General features: G+C 49.0%; 1 long non-coding RNA gene across 1 annotated transcript in view; it reads right to left on the minus strand.

Annotated features, from left to right (window-relative positions):
* LOC135972698 (uncharacterized) overlaps positions 1–16,472 on the minus strand; it is a 38,665-nt gene extending 22,193 nt beyond the window's left edge. Inside the window, exon 1 of the long non-coding RNA XR_010589178.1 lies at positions 15,548–16,472. This is a non-coding gene — a long non-coding RNA (uncharacterized LOC135972698). The remainder of the gene's footprint in view (positions 1–15,547) is intronic.
* Positions 16,473–16,799: the final 327 nt, after the last annotated feature.

Here is a 16,799-nt window from a genome sequence, read left to right on the forward strand (position 1 = left end):
TCCTGTTCCCCCTCACCCTCAAATCAGAAAAGACCCCAAAGCACATCAACCCAGGTCCCACCCAGCAAACCCCACACCAGACCCCAGGGCATAGTACACAGGCCGGCCTGCCCACCAGTAACCAGAGTCTTCAGAGTAACAGAGATTCCACCATTTACACTAGTTTAACCTACAAGCGACCTGTGCCTCATGTTGCAGAGGAAGGTGAAAAAAACCCAGGGTCTTGGCCAATCTGATTTTGGGGGAAATTCCTTCCCAACCCCAAATATGGCAATCAGACCCTGAGCATGTGGGCAAGACCTGCCTAGTAGAGATCACCCCCACCTCTCAACAGCCCCCAGACCGTACCACATAGGGCAGCAACCACAGAACCCACGCCCCCCAGCAGCAACTCCTACACCAGATCCCACAGCACAGCAAATAAACCCACCCACCTGCAACACCCAGACCCTACAGGGTGGTAACCAGAGAAGCAGCAACCCTCAAACCAGACCTGACCCTAGAGGGCCACAACCAGAGAACCCCCTACCCCCAAACACACCGAATCCCATAGGCAGCAACCAGAGGAACCCCCCCCCCCACCCCACAAACACCAAACCCAAGACTAGATCCACAGGACAGCAATGAGGTGCCCTTGTAGCAGCAACCCCCAGACCAGACCCCACGAGACAGTAACCAGGTCCCCTTGCAGCAGCAAGCTCCACAAGAGACTCCACAGCACAGCCAACTGGCCCACCTGCCAGCAGCAATACCTAGATGTGTCCCCAAGAGCAACAGCCAGAGGAAACTCCCCACCCATCCCCACACAACAAACTCAAGACCATACAAGACCCCAGAAGATGGCAACCAAGTTCCCTTGCAGCAGCAACCCCTAAAGCAGACCCCATGGCACAGCCACCAGTGGTCTCTCTCCCCACCTGCAGCAACCACCTAACCCCACAGTGCAACAACCAGCACCTGCTCCCACCTGCCATTATCCTTCAGTCACCCCCCCACACACACACACAGCAACCCCCAAACCAAGGCCCCACAGCACAGCCACCACCACCCGCCCTGCAACAAACACTAAATCAGACCCTGCTTTGCAACAACCAACACCTGCTCCCCCCACAGCAACCCTGAGACTAGACCCCATGGTGCAGAGCCCAGGGCCCACCCTGCACCCATCAGCCCAGATCCCATCCTGTGGTGACCAACCACTCCAGACCAGACCTAATAGCATGACAACCAGCACCTGCAACAACCCCCAGGCCAGAACCCATAGTAACCAGCCCCTCCCCTTCAACTTGTAGCAACCCCCACACCCAAACAGGCAGTGACCAGGCATCCACCAAAGAAACCACCAAATGAGACCCTATTTTGACCAGCCTCTCCCTCATAGAAAATGCCAAACACCCCTCCTCATTGATAACCTTCAGACCAGACATCATGGCCACCCCCCAGAGTCCACCACACAGGTACCACCTCCCCAAGATCCATGTAGATGTCCTGATGGGGGACACCCCAGCAAGTGTGGAGTTCATGTTTGCCCTAGAGTTTGGGTTCTTATAGAGACTTATCCAGCACTGGGAACCCCCCCCCCCCCCCCAAGAGAGCCCTGTGAAGAGGTGCACTCACCATAGCAGCAGTCTTTCAGCCTGGCACTCCCTGCTGACAACCAATGTTTCTCTGTGGTAGTCTGTCTTCCCTTGACTCAGCCCTCTGGCTGGCTCACAGTTTTGTCCCCAGCTCTTGGGGTAACAGCAAACCCAACATATAACATTCCAACATCCTCACAGGAGGGTTTTCAGTCCCAACACCAGGCCCTTGGTCCTCACCCCCTTGCCTCAGGGCTTCCCAATGTACTTCTCCAGGCTCAGGCCACCTTGCCACAGGCTAGCAGAGGAACCCAGGCCCTCCTGCTACCCTGGGTTCCAAGCCAAGGACCTTCAGCAGCCAAGGGCTGCATGGTCCCACTCCTTGCTGCTGTTTCCCTGAGCTCCTTCATAGACACCATTTTTCAGGCCTTTTTCCCCACACCCTCTCTAGACTGACCCTTCTTCCTGGACTAGGATCCTAGAGCATCACCACTCTGGTCCCAGCCACTACCTTCAAAGTCTTCCTCTCCTCATACTAAGGAGCCTGCCTCTGCCCAGCTGGATGTCAGGATCAATTAATTCTGATTCTCCCTCCCGGAGCAGCCAGGTAACTTAGCTGGCTTCTCAGGCCCACATTAACCCCTGTATGGTTTACACACTCCCCCAACATCCTCTTCTCTGACACCCTTCTCATGGCTTCCTGCTGGGACCTTTTTATCCATCCCTCCCCCCCCCCAATCGCCTTGCTCTGGCATCTTTAGCAGACTCAGCAGCTTTGCCAGGTCCCTTCCTCCCCCCATCCTCTTTGTGTGAGAGGTACCAGGCTGGATCACTGCCCCCTCCAGATCCTGAATGCATTTCTGGGGGGTCAGGCACACTTTCCACACACCCTGTAGCAGGGAGCAGCAGAGAACTATCCTCCACTGCACTTGCTGACCCCCACGTGTCTGGGGCAGAGATGTGCCTAAAAGCCCTTATGAATGTGTGCTAGGGAAACCCTAGGCCTACGCTCCTGGAGATCTACCGGTGCTCTTGCCTAGGTGCTGTGTTGACAAAGGAGGCTTGTTTGATCCTTGCACTTGTTTCCTTCTCATCCTCAGTGTTGCAATGCTTTGTTCCAACTCCACCGGCAATGGACTTTCAGGGCCAGTGCAGAATGAGGGCTGGGCAGAGACTGGACCTGGTGCCTCTCCTGTTCCAAATGCTGGCGGAGAGAGAGAGAGACTGTGGTGAAGGAGACAAATTCATCCTCCAAGAACATCCATCGATTTCCTTGCACTGGGTAGGGGTGTGAGGGCAGACATCTACTTGGAGCATGAAATGGGCGATGGAAGAGACAGCCCAGGATGATTTCACTAAGCCACCCTGATTTGGGGTTGCACCAAGACCCGAGAAGGGAATGACGTCATTCTCAGTCCATTGAAAACACATCAGGAACTGAGACAGAGGTTAGAATAGAAGTGGGCACCTGACGCTTCTCTCCCAGAGCACACCGGACACAGGGCCCGGGGAGTTCAGCACGGGGATGAGGGTTTGTCATGGGGATAGATGTTATCCCCCATTAGTTATTCTGTGGTGTTAGGCTGCTCACAAAGAGCACGGGAAGACCAAAAGCCAGTGGTCATAAAACTGTCTGCGCTCCCTGCAACACATCCTCCTGGGACTCCTTAGCTAGCGCAGCCACAGAGCACCAACAGCCAGCGAGGAGTGTACACAGCTTTCTATTGGGGAGCTCTCAGCACCTGCTGGAGCCCGTGCATCCCGAAGGGACGTGCTCTGGGAACATCAAGCATTAGCCAGAGAGAATCACTTAGGGCAACTACTTGTGTTTTAAGGCAGAGCTCCCTGGCAGTTCAGGGATGGTGGACCTGTAGGTGTAGGTATTTGCTAGGTGAGGCAGGCATATGTATACATGAAGGCAGTAATGCAATGAGACTACAAGCCACAAGGCCTGTAAGATAATAGCTTAGCTAAACAAGAAGTCTTATCAAAGCAGCTAACTAGGAGTAAGCCTAGACCATAAGCTAACACTGTAATGCCTGAACCACTGACGTGTACCCATGAGAGGTCAGTTCATACCAGCTTGAGATGTTGACTCCCTTAGCCCATGCATTTCTCCAAAGGTGATAAGGAGCGGCTCCTAGAGCTGGACTGCAATTGTGGCTGACATTAGTAGGACTCATGCAAAGGGGCTAGACACGTACCCACCCACACACACACGCAATACCCATCCACAGCCTGACCATTGCTTAGTGACAGCCCTGGATAGGAACACTCCTGAACTGTGGGGACGTTTGGATGCGAGTCCAGAGTCAAATTCTGCAACCACCTTCAGGGATCTTCTTACTCCCTCCATAGACTTTCCTTAACCCACCTCGAAAACTTGCTGCCCCCCTTCCTGCATCTAGCACTGCTTACTCTCTCTCAGACTGGGTCACATGTTTCTCAGTGAAATGATTTTTTTAAATCAGAAAATGGGGTTCCATCGAAAACAAAATTTTGGCAGAATAAAAAATTGTTTTGGCAACATTTTTCATTTCCCGTCCTCCTGGAGAAGTGAAAATAAAATATTTAGGGGGAAAGAAAATGTTTATGTAGTTTCTAATTTTTTCCTTTTTGAAATTGTAGGGAAACATTCCCCTTGGCTAATACTTTTTCCTTTTCCCCTAAAAAACTACCTCCCCCCTACGCCATTATGCACCCTCAATCTCTCCCTGTGGCTGGCCAGCCCTGTAAACAGTGAGGGATGCTTTGTGGTGTGGATAGAGAGGAATGCAGTCACTGCCCCGGCCTGTGAGCCATTAGCCATGCAGGAAAAGCCTGGCCTGGCACAAGGGGCGACTGCAGGGAGAAGTGTAACATTTTGGAGCCCCTACAACAGACCAGTGATTTCAATCACAAGCACCCCACCCCTTATTAATGCTCTCCGCCCTGCGGTGCAGACTCAAACCACAGCGCTCTCTAAATGCCATGGGCCCAGGCGTGGCCCAAACTCTGCAGTTTCAATTCACAGCCAAGGCTCCACCGACCTGCCAAGCCGGCTATTTCCCGGCCAGTTCCGCACATTTTGGCACCGATGGAAAGCAGAAGGCACAGATTAAGATTCCCACAAACAACCCCCTTGCATTAAAATAACATTAGGGACTGCTTCGAAAGCCAGCCCTGCCCAAGCTGTTGTTCCAAAGGGGCCAATCCACACAGCGCTGGGATGAACACAAAGGGGATTTTTTCCTGTGACGGGATGCAGACTGACCTGTGGGTCTCTGGCCGCGACAGCCACATGTACCATCGCACACAGCACTGGCCCAGCCTGAGCAATCGTGGGGCAGATTGCTGACAGTGCTACTGGTTCCGAAGCTGATATTTTGCTGTGTGATGCGAGCAAGGGCAATGTGCGCCAGAAGGAGGCGGGAGAGCATGTGGAACGTCACAGAACTACATGGAGTCAACACATCGTTGTTTCCTTAACGCCCCCAGGGAGAAGTTGGCCCAGCCTCCCCAGACTCTGTCCTGAAAGAGCCCATCCAGAGACGGCTTCTTAGGCTGCACTGCTGCTGTGAGAGGCGTTTGAGTGTCTGAACCTGCTAACAGTCCACTGCTGGTCCCGCCCCTCAGGGTAGTAATAATGCCCTATCCTCTACAGTGCCTGTCCCCCAAGCTGCTTAAACTGTCCGGCAAACATTAACTAAGCCTGATCCTGTGGGTGATTAGCACTGGGCAGAGTAGGAAACTGAGGCACGGACAGATCCACTGACTGGCCCAAGGATACATGAGCAGTCAGTGGCAGAACTAGGAGTAGAACCCAGGAGTCCCAGAGTCTTGCTTTAGGCTGGGATTTTCAAAGGCACCTAAGGGAGTTAGGTGCCAATGGAAGTCAGGCATCTAACTCCCTTAGGTTCCTTCAAAAGCCCACATTTAACCAGTAGACAGCACTCAGGGGAAAGAATGGATCCTTTTACACCTGAGAAAATCCACTCCTGCCAGGAGGCCCTGTCCTCTAGGAACTCTGGATTTGATTCCCAGCAGATTGTTTTTATCAACTCTGTATTTAATCAAATGCTCTCTAATTTAACATGAGCAGCAGTTCCTGTCTCTGAGAGGTTTGGTGAGCAGCCAGAAAGAGCCCCAATAAAACAACTTCAATATGCTGATAGCAAAGCGTGAGGAATTCCAGTGGGAAGGGCAGGCATGGGAGGGGAACCAGGTGGCCCTGCGTGGAAACACACTTTCTCCCCACAGGCCTGTATCAGAGGCTAAATATTCCCCGCCCCAGGCTGGATTCAGTGACTGAGATGTTTCTCCTTTACCAGATTAGCTAAATAAGCAGCTGATGTGCAATCCATCCCCAGCGTGGATTCAAAACAGCCAATTGGCACCTTGCTGGTGTTGGTTTTCACTCACCTTCCCCAGACCATTGTGCATGGCTGCATTGGATAGACTGGAATAGTGTTAATAATAATAACAACAACAACCACCCCTACCTCTTACGTTTGGGAATCTAGGCCTTAGTCATTAGGTCTAGCCCACGAAAAGCATTTACCATGCAACAGCTTCAGCTGCCAGTCATGGTCCCAAAACAGAATTCGCCAGGAATATGGGAGTTTTGAGAGTGATGAGAAATGGAGGCCAGCACTGAAGGATGGATGGTAACCAGCAGCTTCCACTAGTATCTCAGGAGGATGTTAAACAGAAGATATTAAAATTAGACATTTTTAAATCAGCAGGTCAGGAGAGGTTGCATCCAAGAGTTTTAAAAGAGCTGTCTGAGGAGCTCACTGGACCATTAATGTTGATTTGCAATAAGTCTTGGAATGCTGGGGAAGACCAGATGATTATGGTCCCCTCTGGCCTTGGAATCTATGAAAAGAGCCCAAGAGAGAGAGAAAATACACAATACGTCAAAGAGCCAGAGATCCATCCTGTAATGACCCACTTACACGGGAGACTAAACCAGTGCCTCTCACTGCAATTTGCCAGCAATATTGGGTTTACAATGGTGCCAATGGCGCTGGGCCCACACTCAGAAGAGGCCCCGGCTCTTGGACCATGGCCCTGCCTCCCACTCCACCAGCACTCCCCCCCAAGGCCCCGCTCACCAATCGCTCCTCTTCAGCCCCTGACCCCTTGCTTGCTCCTTTCTCCTCCCTTCCCCCATTCAAGTGGCAGACGGGCCCTCAGGAGGAAGAGGCCAAGTGGGGGCAGGGCCTCGGGATGGAGCCTGGGTGGAGCAGGGCCATGGTCCAGGTACCAGGGCCTACAAAAGATTAATCCAGCCCTGCTTGCCAGCCTTTGTATCTCACACCATCCAAGGAAAGTGCTAGATGAGGATAAGGAAGAGAGCTCACCTAACACAAATAATCCACTAAACCTTTATCAGTTTGTTCTGAACAGAACTGGGAGCATATCTGGCAAAACATTTTTTCCATGTTAACTCAGTTTTTCCAAATTTCAAACAGACAGTTTCATCCACCTCTGGTTCCAAAAGGTTCATCTCTCTCTGCCCTGTTCTCATGCATGTCTGCACCTGCAGAGGCCAGCTGGGACTGGAACCAGAACTGATGGGGAATCTCACAAGAAGTTTATTCTTCAGCCTAATCCAGTGCTCATCCAAGTCAATGGTAGCTTTGCCATTTGGTTTTGATAGGGGCAGGATCAGACCACAGGGACATTCCCAGCCCAGGTGAGATAAATCAAGAAATTTGGTTAGTTCCAGTATGATTTTGATAACTACTTGTGCAAACTCAGACTCCAAATTGTATGTGAGTCACTCCCCACACATTCTGATAAACAGGGTACAATTCAGCTCTAGAAGCAGGTGCTGCGATTCCAGCTTTACTAGCTACAGACAAACTCTCTCTGTGGTCTGTTTCAGTCCCACTTGGATGTTGTGGGCTTCACTCAATCTTGAATGTTACTGGGTCACAGCCTGCTTAGGAGAGACTGTGAAAAACACACAGTATAGATTGGGGGGAGGGGGGAGGAAATCCAGGGAACCATCTATCAGAGTAGAAAACAAATCCAGATAGACTGTGACAGAGAGGAGCAGAGAGGGACAGAAAAATCTGAATGAAGAATAAATCCAGTACAGTCCACCCAACTCCTACTGATCACCCATGTGGCCCAGCTTACAGTCTGCTGGGATCCCACCCTAGCATATGGCAGTTTAAGCTAGAACTCATCATTTCACTTTATTTTAGGGGCTAAAGGAATTGCCCTGGAAAGAAAAGGGTTAAATTACAGGGGAAATGTTGAACAAACACACTAGTTTTGCAAACCCATAAAACAGGTTGCAAGTTTCATAAAACCTCAAACCCAGAAAATCCTCCCTCCCCTCCTTTAATTTCCTCCTTATTTGAGTCACAGTCTCACTCAGCTCCTTGTTGTGGGCTAGGATGTGATGAACTCCCTCCCCTTAACAGATAGTGACTTTTACAGCCAGAGCTGGCGGTTGCCTCTGCTCTTAACAACTCAGGAGCCCCAGGTTGTATCACAGCCGGCCCTAGAGCAGAATCCCAGGAGGAACAAGCTTGACCTTTCCTTGGAGCCCAGCTGTGTTCCTTGATCACGAATGCAAGCAGGTGGGGTTGCATGGCTGTGCTCCAACGCCAAGTAATTGATTATTCAAAAACATTACAACTCCCTTGTGGCTCGTCCTTTATTTTTCTGTGGGTAATCTGTTCTTTGTGTTACTCGGCTGAAATTCTATTCGGTTTCTGGGCCGAGAGTGAGCATTCTCTCCGTTGCACCCTCCGTTAAGAGTCCCGGAGGAACTCAGATACCGCCGTAAAGTCTAGCGCTCTAACATGAATGACAAGGGCTTAGGAAGCTCCTTCTACCTGGACACTGTTTTCTAAGGGGCATGTATGAAGGCCCTGAGCAGAGTGGGTGATTTACACTGAGGCCCGTTAAGTGCCTACTCCCTATTCATAGCCAATGGGAACTGGTCGCCTAACTCCCATTTGTGCCTTTGAAAAAAATCTCTCTCTCTGTAACCAGCATTGTTCTGCTGCACAAGGGGTGCAGAATCCCAGCAGCCCAGGGGTAGGATCCACATATGCATGTGTACTGCACAGACCCCCCACTCTACCTCTACCCTGACATCAGCAGGCAAGCAATCTGCAGCTACATGGCTCTGCTGATCAAACCTACCCTTGGAGGGGGCCTCAGCAGCCTTGGTGACTAGACACTGGAGGCTTCAGAGCAGCTCTGCTGCCACTCCATGGTCTGCAGGGGAGAGGGAAGATGTCTCTCCACCTGCCACTCATGGGACTCTTGTGCACAGCCTATTTACCTAGGCTGGGGGAGGGAACCAGTATTTGACCTCAAAAGCTGAGGCTGTCTATTACTCAAAAAACTCTAAAATTCTTTATCCAGCTCTCACTGGTTATTAGAGCTGGCCAAAGCTCGGTAATTTTGGTTCACCTGATGTTTCAACATCTTTAAATTTGCTTTTGTTCCAATTCAAAAGCAAGTTTACCCAAATTCCTTGGCAAACCAGCAATCATTTTGTCTCAGAACCACTAAAATACATTCAAAATGTGAAATTGGCATGCTTGTCAATGTCACAGGTGCTCACTAGGTTGCCTTAGAAAATTTCCAACCCACTCTACTGGGTATTAAAGCTAAACAATCCCAGTGTGGCTGACTGGCTCCCAGCCACTTTGCAATGGCCTCAGCACCATGCACATGACTGGAGCATGACAGAAACAGAGCCCCTGAGCCTGCCCCCTCCCCCAGCCCCACGCTCTGCTACCTCCTTCCATTCACACACTAACAAGAACATCAAAACAGTCCTGCTTTTGCCCGGATGTTGTTTGACAGCCCTGACCGTGGAAGGTGATTGTCTAGGGAAAACTACAGAGAGGTACAAGGACAGAGGCAGGGACAAGGTGGCAGCATGGACAGGAAAACCCAGCCTTGAGACTGAGAGGTAATGGGCTGAGATTCAAAGACAGAATAAAAATTCCCCCACTAAAAATACTGTTTCAAAATGGCTAAAGGTGCTGGTGTCCAACTACCCTCCGACATGGGCAGAAAACACATTGTCCCTAATCTCATTCCTTTATTGCTGAAATTGAGAAAAATAATCAGCCTGGGGCAGACACGTGGCATAAAACATTTCAGCACAAATAGTTAAAGTTTGGCAGAGCTATAAGGAAGTGAAAATATGGTCTTATCCTGGGAAATGTCAGGCAACCTTAACTGTAGCTTGTGCTACCACAGCCACCTGTAATAACATCCAGGCTAATTTCCCAGCCAAACACAGCGCCCATCCTAAGTGGTCCATCAACTGCACTGACAGCTTTAACATGGGGAAAAATAGGATGTGATCATGTAATAAAAGACTGCATCAAAATGCATTTGCACAAGGGGTTGAAATAAGGATGCTCTCTGGCATTTCCTAACTGTTGAGTGCTTGACTTTACAAACTTCATTGTTTTCATATATTTGTACTGTGATTTCCTAGGGATTTTTTTTATAAAGAAAATTATAACTGGAGGACACCTCCCCACACACTCATCAGCAGGGTTGGAACTCAAGACTTCCAACATCCCAGTATAGGCCTCTACCTCCAGGGTTGAATAAGTAGTGATGTGGGCCTAGTATCTACCACTGCTAGTGAACTGCTTGAAAATTTGGCCCTAATCACAATAGCTGGCAGCAGTGGTAGGCTGTTATGCTCTGCACCAGCCAATAATTGGGGCAGCATACTAGACTGAAACAATGGGTTATATATGCAGGAGTAACCCCATTTTACAGACAGCATACCCAAGTACATAGATTGGGCAAGTCCTTTGTGTGGGGGCAGTGGGGCTAAGTGGCAGAGACTCAGCTGCGCTGTTTTAGCACCATGGGTTCTAATCCCAAATCACCCAAAAAGGACCTTGGACTACTTCAGTTCCTGGCCTCCCTTCTACAGTAGGAATATTATTATTCTGTCGTAGAGAGGAGGCACTAACTCACATTACCTCTATCCTGTGTCTGCTTTGCTTTTCCTTGGAAAGAACAAGGCTGCCAGAGGCCAGGCACAGAATCTGGGAGCACTCAGGGTAGAACACTCAAGAAATGGCAAGAGCAATTGAGAAAAATAAACACGTCTGAAGTCTATGACTAGCTGAGCTTGTAAACATCAAACCCTTATTATAAAATCATAGCTCAGTAAAACAGCACAGGGGAGGTTACATATTGGAGAGTAACCTTTAAAGAACGACTTATGCGCTGGGGAGACTAAAGCCAAATCAGCCGAAGTATGTGTGTCTTTGTTCATGAGGTTTTATAATTAGTCAAGCTGTCAAAGAAAATCATCTAAGAGATGTGGATTGAATCCAGGCTTCTCCTATACACATCCACCCATATTCTCCTGGAGTGAAGTCTCAGCAAGGTATTGGTTACATAACTAGAGCCAGTGAACAATTTTTCAATTGATTTATCTGCCGACTATTTTCTGATTGCTAATTTTCTCCAAACAGATCAAGATTTTTACTGGTTGCTCATTTATTAAAAGTGAGCAACAAATAATGTTCTCAAATGTATCAGAGCTATGGATGGTTCCTAGACTGATCCTAAGAGCGTTCAGTCAGCTACCTGAGCTTTCTGACTGGCCGTGTGTCACATGTTATTATTTCTGTTCTCTGATTGGAGGATCTAACCTTTGTAAACTACCTCCACTTTTGAGTGAAACAAGCAAATCTCATTTCTTGATTAAATGTTCCCTTAAAAAAAAAAATCACTCTCCGCAAATACTGGTACAGTAACTCCTCGCTTAACGTTGTAGTTATTTTCCTGAAAAATCCGACTTTAAGCGAAACGATGTTAAGTGAATCCAATTTCCGCATAAGAATTAGTGTAAATAAGGGGGATTAAGTTCCAGGGGAAAATTATATATATTACATACATACACAAGTATAAGTTTTAAACAAACAATTTAATACTATACACAGCAATGATGATTGTGAAGCTTGGTTGAGGTGGTGAAGTCAGAAGGTGGGATATTTCCCAGGGAATGCCTTACTGCTAAATGATGAACTAGCACTCGGCTGAGCCCTCAAGGGTTAACACGTTGTTAATGTAGCCTCACACTCTACAACGCAGCACAAATGGGGGGGGGGGGGGAAACAGCATGGCAGACAGAGACAGTGACACACACCCTGTCTGTGTGTGAGAGAGAGAGAGAGATACGCATTGCCCCTTTAAGGAGGCTGACACCACTCTAAGTACATTGCCTTTTTAAGTAGATCAGCAAGTTGGGACAGCAGCTGCTGCCAGCAAGCTCCCTCCATGCTGAGCCCTGTTGTGTCCTCCCCCTGCTCTATGGAGATGGGGTAAGTGGGGGGCAGGAGGAGGTGGGAGGACACAACAGGGGGGATATTCGCCCCACTCTTCCTCCTCCCCTCCACCCCCCTCCCCACACAGCAAGCAGGAGGCTCCCGGGAGCAGCTCCAAGACAGAGGACAGGAGCAGCACATGGCAATGGGGGGGGAGGGACAGCTGAACTTCCGGCAATTGATAGCCTGCTGGGCAACTGCCGCCCAGGGAACTTAGGGAAGCGGGGAGCTGATGGGGGGCTGCCAGTCCACCCTGGTTCCAAGCCTCCCCCCTCCCCCCCACTAGGGACAACGGGCTGCTCTTTCTGCAAGCAGTGGACAAAGCAGGTGGCTGCCAAAACAAACAATGTTATAAGGGAGCATTGCACATCTTTAAACGAACATGCTCTAATTGATCAGCAACGTAACAACAAAACAGTGTTAACCAGGACGACTTTAAGTGAAGAGTTATTTTATAAGCAAAACTTCACAGGGGTGAATATTAACAGCAATTAATACATGAACAGACAAATGGAAACCTTGCTTCTGATTCATTTAACGGTCTGCATTTGGAACCAGGTCTACACATGATGTCCATGTGACATACCTCCAGCCACATGAGATTCAAGACAACATTTAAATCCAGGGTGTGAATGCCACAACATTCCGGGGTGTTCAGACCCTGTGCTTTGGCCTGGTCCATTATAAAAATCCATGTAGGGGCCACTTACACATTTTAGGCCAAGGCTCAGAACATACCTAAGTTTAGATTAGTCTGCAGTGTTGTAACCAGAAGGCTTTGAGTCAGCGTCGCTATGGCAGGATCAGCCTGGGTGAGAAGCTGTGTTAAGAGGAACACCTTGGGCCTTTGTGTTATATTTATTTCTCACCATCATTATTGTCTGTTTCATGTTTCCCCCAGTGGACGAGTCCCTCTTTAAGAGGAAGTGAAGCAAATGTGTATTTAGCCCAGCTAATAACTGAAAATAATTCTTGAGCTGTCTAAATCAGGGTAGATAACAGCAGCTGGGCATACAGCCAATGACATAGCAATCCAACCAAATCAATGTGTATCATTTTTCTGTGTACATTTATGACAATGTAAGGATCTAAGTCAGTGCTTTCCAGCCTCCTGGATGCCACTGACTTCTTCGGAAAAGAAAAAAATTGGAGCACTGAATATTTATTTAATTTGTCATCGTCCCATGCCCAGTTAAATCTAAATGGGTGTGAATGATGCAGTTACGTTTCAACATACAGTGGCTGCTGCTGTGATCATTTGGTGCTAAAGGTAATTGCCAGTACAAGTTACAGTCTCCAAGTGTACCGCAGCATAATTCCAGAGACCTTCCGAGTACTGCTAATGTTGCATCATTTCTTACCTGCTCAAGCCAGTTTGGAAGGGCACCTCCAACATCCCCACTCTTTCCTTCTTGGCTTCGTTTTCAATTCACACTAGCACTTGAGCTGCCATGGTTTTCAACAGACTGTCTGTTCTTCAAGAGCTTACACAGAAATGGCGGAGAGAGGCCAAGGCTGGCTGCAGCTTCTCATTAATTACTTTTCCGAGATGACACTATCTGGTGATGCTGACAAAAACCAACAGATGTGGTGCAGTCATTTGCAGAAGACTTACGTGGGATAGATGAGGCTGTTTTTCACAGAACAGTGTGGAAATGTAAGGAGTAATTGGTGCCAGATTTACAGCTCCAAATGTCTTGCATCTGGATTTCATTTTGAGAGCAGCCAATGTAGAGAATCCCTTTTCGAAACAAGGTATTAAGTATTTCCCATCTCTGAGTGACAATTCTGGAAATTCTGTTGGCAAAGTAAGCTAGACTGCAAAATGTCATTCTTGCTGAAAGGTACGTCCAGAGAAATCTCACATGCTTGTTTCTGTAAGTCCCTTCTGGAGAACTAGAGAACTACTAGTTAGGTCTGCAGGGATTCCACTTTCAGCATCTGCAAAAGGGCTCCTCATCCACTGATCATTAGCAACTTGCAAGGGAAATACACACAAAATGGCTTTTTGAGGTGATCGCTTATAGATCCTTGATCTCTATCGTGATTTCACTTCATTTTTGGTAACAAAGCCAATGTCTTCTTAATCCTGCCATCTTCTTGTCTCCCATGTTAAACACAACAACAGAGACCCCTTGGATAGCGAACAGGTCGCTAAGTAGCTAACCTGAACAGCCATGCATGGTCTTCAAAATTCAAGACATCTTCTGTTGGGTACTCCTACGCCTTTCCCTTCCCAGGTAACAGTGCTCCCTTGCGGGTTCCTCCTGCTACCCGCCTGGTTTGAGATATCCAGTTCCGGAGTCTTTGGTAAGTATTTAAACAATAGCTTTTATTATAGAAATGAAATAATGAACACTGGAATTCTGTTGGGCAGGTAGAGTCACAGTGGGGCAACCTAGCTAAATAATACCTAGCCAGATAATGCCAAAGAACTGGTAACAATATACAAATTAACAATTGACCAATCAGTACAGAGCACAAGGGAGTTACTGATAGGTAAACAGATTAACAAATCAGGAACTGTTGCTGGGTCAACTAGCAACTGTTGCTATGCAGAGCAAGACTAGTATCCTACACATGATCCATAACCATAACAGGATTTTGAGACCCACACTCTTCAGGTCAGGAGTCCCTTCTGCACATCTGCAGATCCACAAAGGTCACACAGGAGACGCCATGACTGACAGCCCTTGGGCAGCACTCAATCTACTGGCTCTATGCAACCTACACCTCCAGTTAGTGCTCAGTCAGCACTAGCTGAAGCTCTCCAGGCTGCTTGAAGTGATGAGTGAGCACCCAATCCATTGGAGTGTGAGGGGAAAGCTGTTCACACTTGCTGCTCATCTCATCACATATGGCAATAAATACCCAAGACATCAATACCCAAGAATTTATCAGATTACCTATCTTCACTGCGTCGGCCAAGCTCTCTTCAGCTGGGTCGGCATTTTCTGAGTGGCTAATGCTCCCTGAGGAACGTGGCAATGGCTCCGCCCAGCAACAGGAGCACTAGTGGGAACATAAACAGTCCACCCCTGTGTTTGCCAGTCATTGCCTGGGCACCCACTACATATTACAGCGCAGCATGCTGGGTCAGGGCCAGGCTTCACTGCAAACTCACTGAAAAGCTGGGAAGCACAGTCAGCAATAGTATGAGTGGCTACATTGCACGCTAAGAAATTTTCACTGACTATTCCATCCCTGTCACACCTGATTGTCCAGGAGACTTAGGCACCTAAGTGCTTATGTCACTTCTGAAAATGGGACGTAGGCACATAAAAGGCTTTTAGGCGTGTGATAGGACTGCCCCTACCAGGAGTGCCCTCCTGTAGCAAGCCATGGCATGACAGGCATGCCTCCCTTGGTTTCCCTCCTTTAGAGACACCCAGAAATAGACCACAGTTTCCCCAAGTATAAATATAGCCATTGCGGAGCTCGTTTATTACAAAAGTCCCAGGCACATTAATAAGTCCCACAATTACAGTGCAAAATTCCCCCAGCTTAGTCCAAACACTAAATGCAACATACAGCCCTGGTATCCCCCAGCAACAGCCCCAGCATCCCTCAGTGTCCCCCAGTGACATGCCTCATCTGGAGGGCACCCCACTCTTCCCAGCAGGAATCCCACACACACACACACACCTCTCTGCTAAGAGCATCCTTTCTAGGGAAGCATCCCTCACTCCCCTGGCCTCTCCGGGTTCCTCTGGGTCCAGCTCTCCAGCTCTGGTGCTGTCAGGGGGTGAGCTCCTCTGCTGCTCCCCTGCCTTCAGTCCTCTGGCCCTGGCTTGGCATTGCTGGCAGCACACCCCTTTTGCTACTCTTCTGCCTTCAACCTTCTCCCAGGAACCAACTACAGCTTCCCTGAGGGAGACACCACCAGTTCCCTGGTCTCTGGCAACTCTAATCTGCCCTTCCTGATTGAATCAGTCTGCTGTGACTTGCTGGGCCTCCCTCTCACTGGGTCTCTTCCAGCTCAGAAGCTTGCTGGTCCTTTATAGACCCCAGCTGCTGCCCCACCCTCTTCCTTGGTCAAATATGAGCACCTGCTGTAGTACTGGTAGCTGACCCTACTTCATTTATAGAGGCCAGCCCCAATGACACACCTCTCCCCTTTTCAAAAAGCCCTGCCTCTCTCACAGACAGGTTTTATTCGACCTGTGAGATCCCTCTTGGATTACTCTAACCCCCAAACCAAGCACTCTCCTCACAAACCTCACACAAACACTCAAGGTGCCTGCATTCTCCACAATATTGCTATAGGGCAACCCCTCCCCGGAGTGCCTGCCTGCAGCAGGCCACAGCATGGCAGGCATATCTGCCTCAATTGCTTTCTGGTGGAATTTCTCCTCTAATGCTTACTGTCTAGGCAGGTTTTCCCACACTGCCCCCCTGACTCTGGTAGTTTCCCCTAGGGATCACCCTAGCTCAGGCTTTCCCACACAGGAGCCTATCCTGCTCCCTGTGGGTTTTCTATCTGCAGGAGAGTCCTGCCTTCTCCAGGCCCTTCCCAGAGAGAGGGAACTCACCAATCTCCGCTCTCCTGGGTCTTCTCTCTCAGCTGAGCCCCGTTAGCTCCTTATAAGGTCCAGGTACCTAATGGGTCCTTAGCTAGCTCTGCCCCTCAGGCCAGGGGGCAATTAGCTAATCAGCCCACAGGTGCAACGCCTGGCTCTAACTGGCTTCCTTTTCCTTGTATAGCCGATGATGGGGGTTCACCCCATCACAAAGTGCAGTTGGAAATGTTAGCCCATATCCTTAGTAGCTCGCACAACCAGTTCCTTTCTGATTGTGAAAACAGGAAAGCTGCATGATGCATAAACTAGGTAGCTAAGATGGGGTCCTTCTCCATGAGACAAAAGTCCCATGCACATAAGTCCCACAAACATAGTCC

Source organism: Chrysemys picta, chromosome 7 (assembly GCF_011386835.1).
Source record: "Chrysemys picta bellii isolate R12L10 chromosome 7, ASM1138683v2, whole genome shotgun sequence".
In the NCBI taxonomy this organism is placed as follows: Eukaryota; Metazoa; Chordata; order Testudines; family Emydidae; genus Chrysemys; species Chrysemys picta.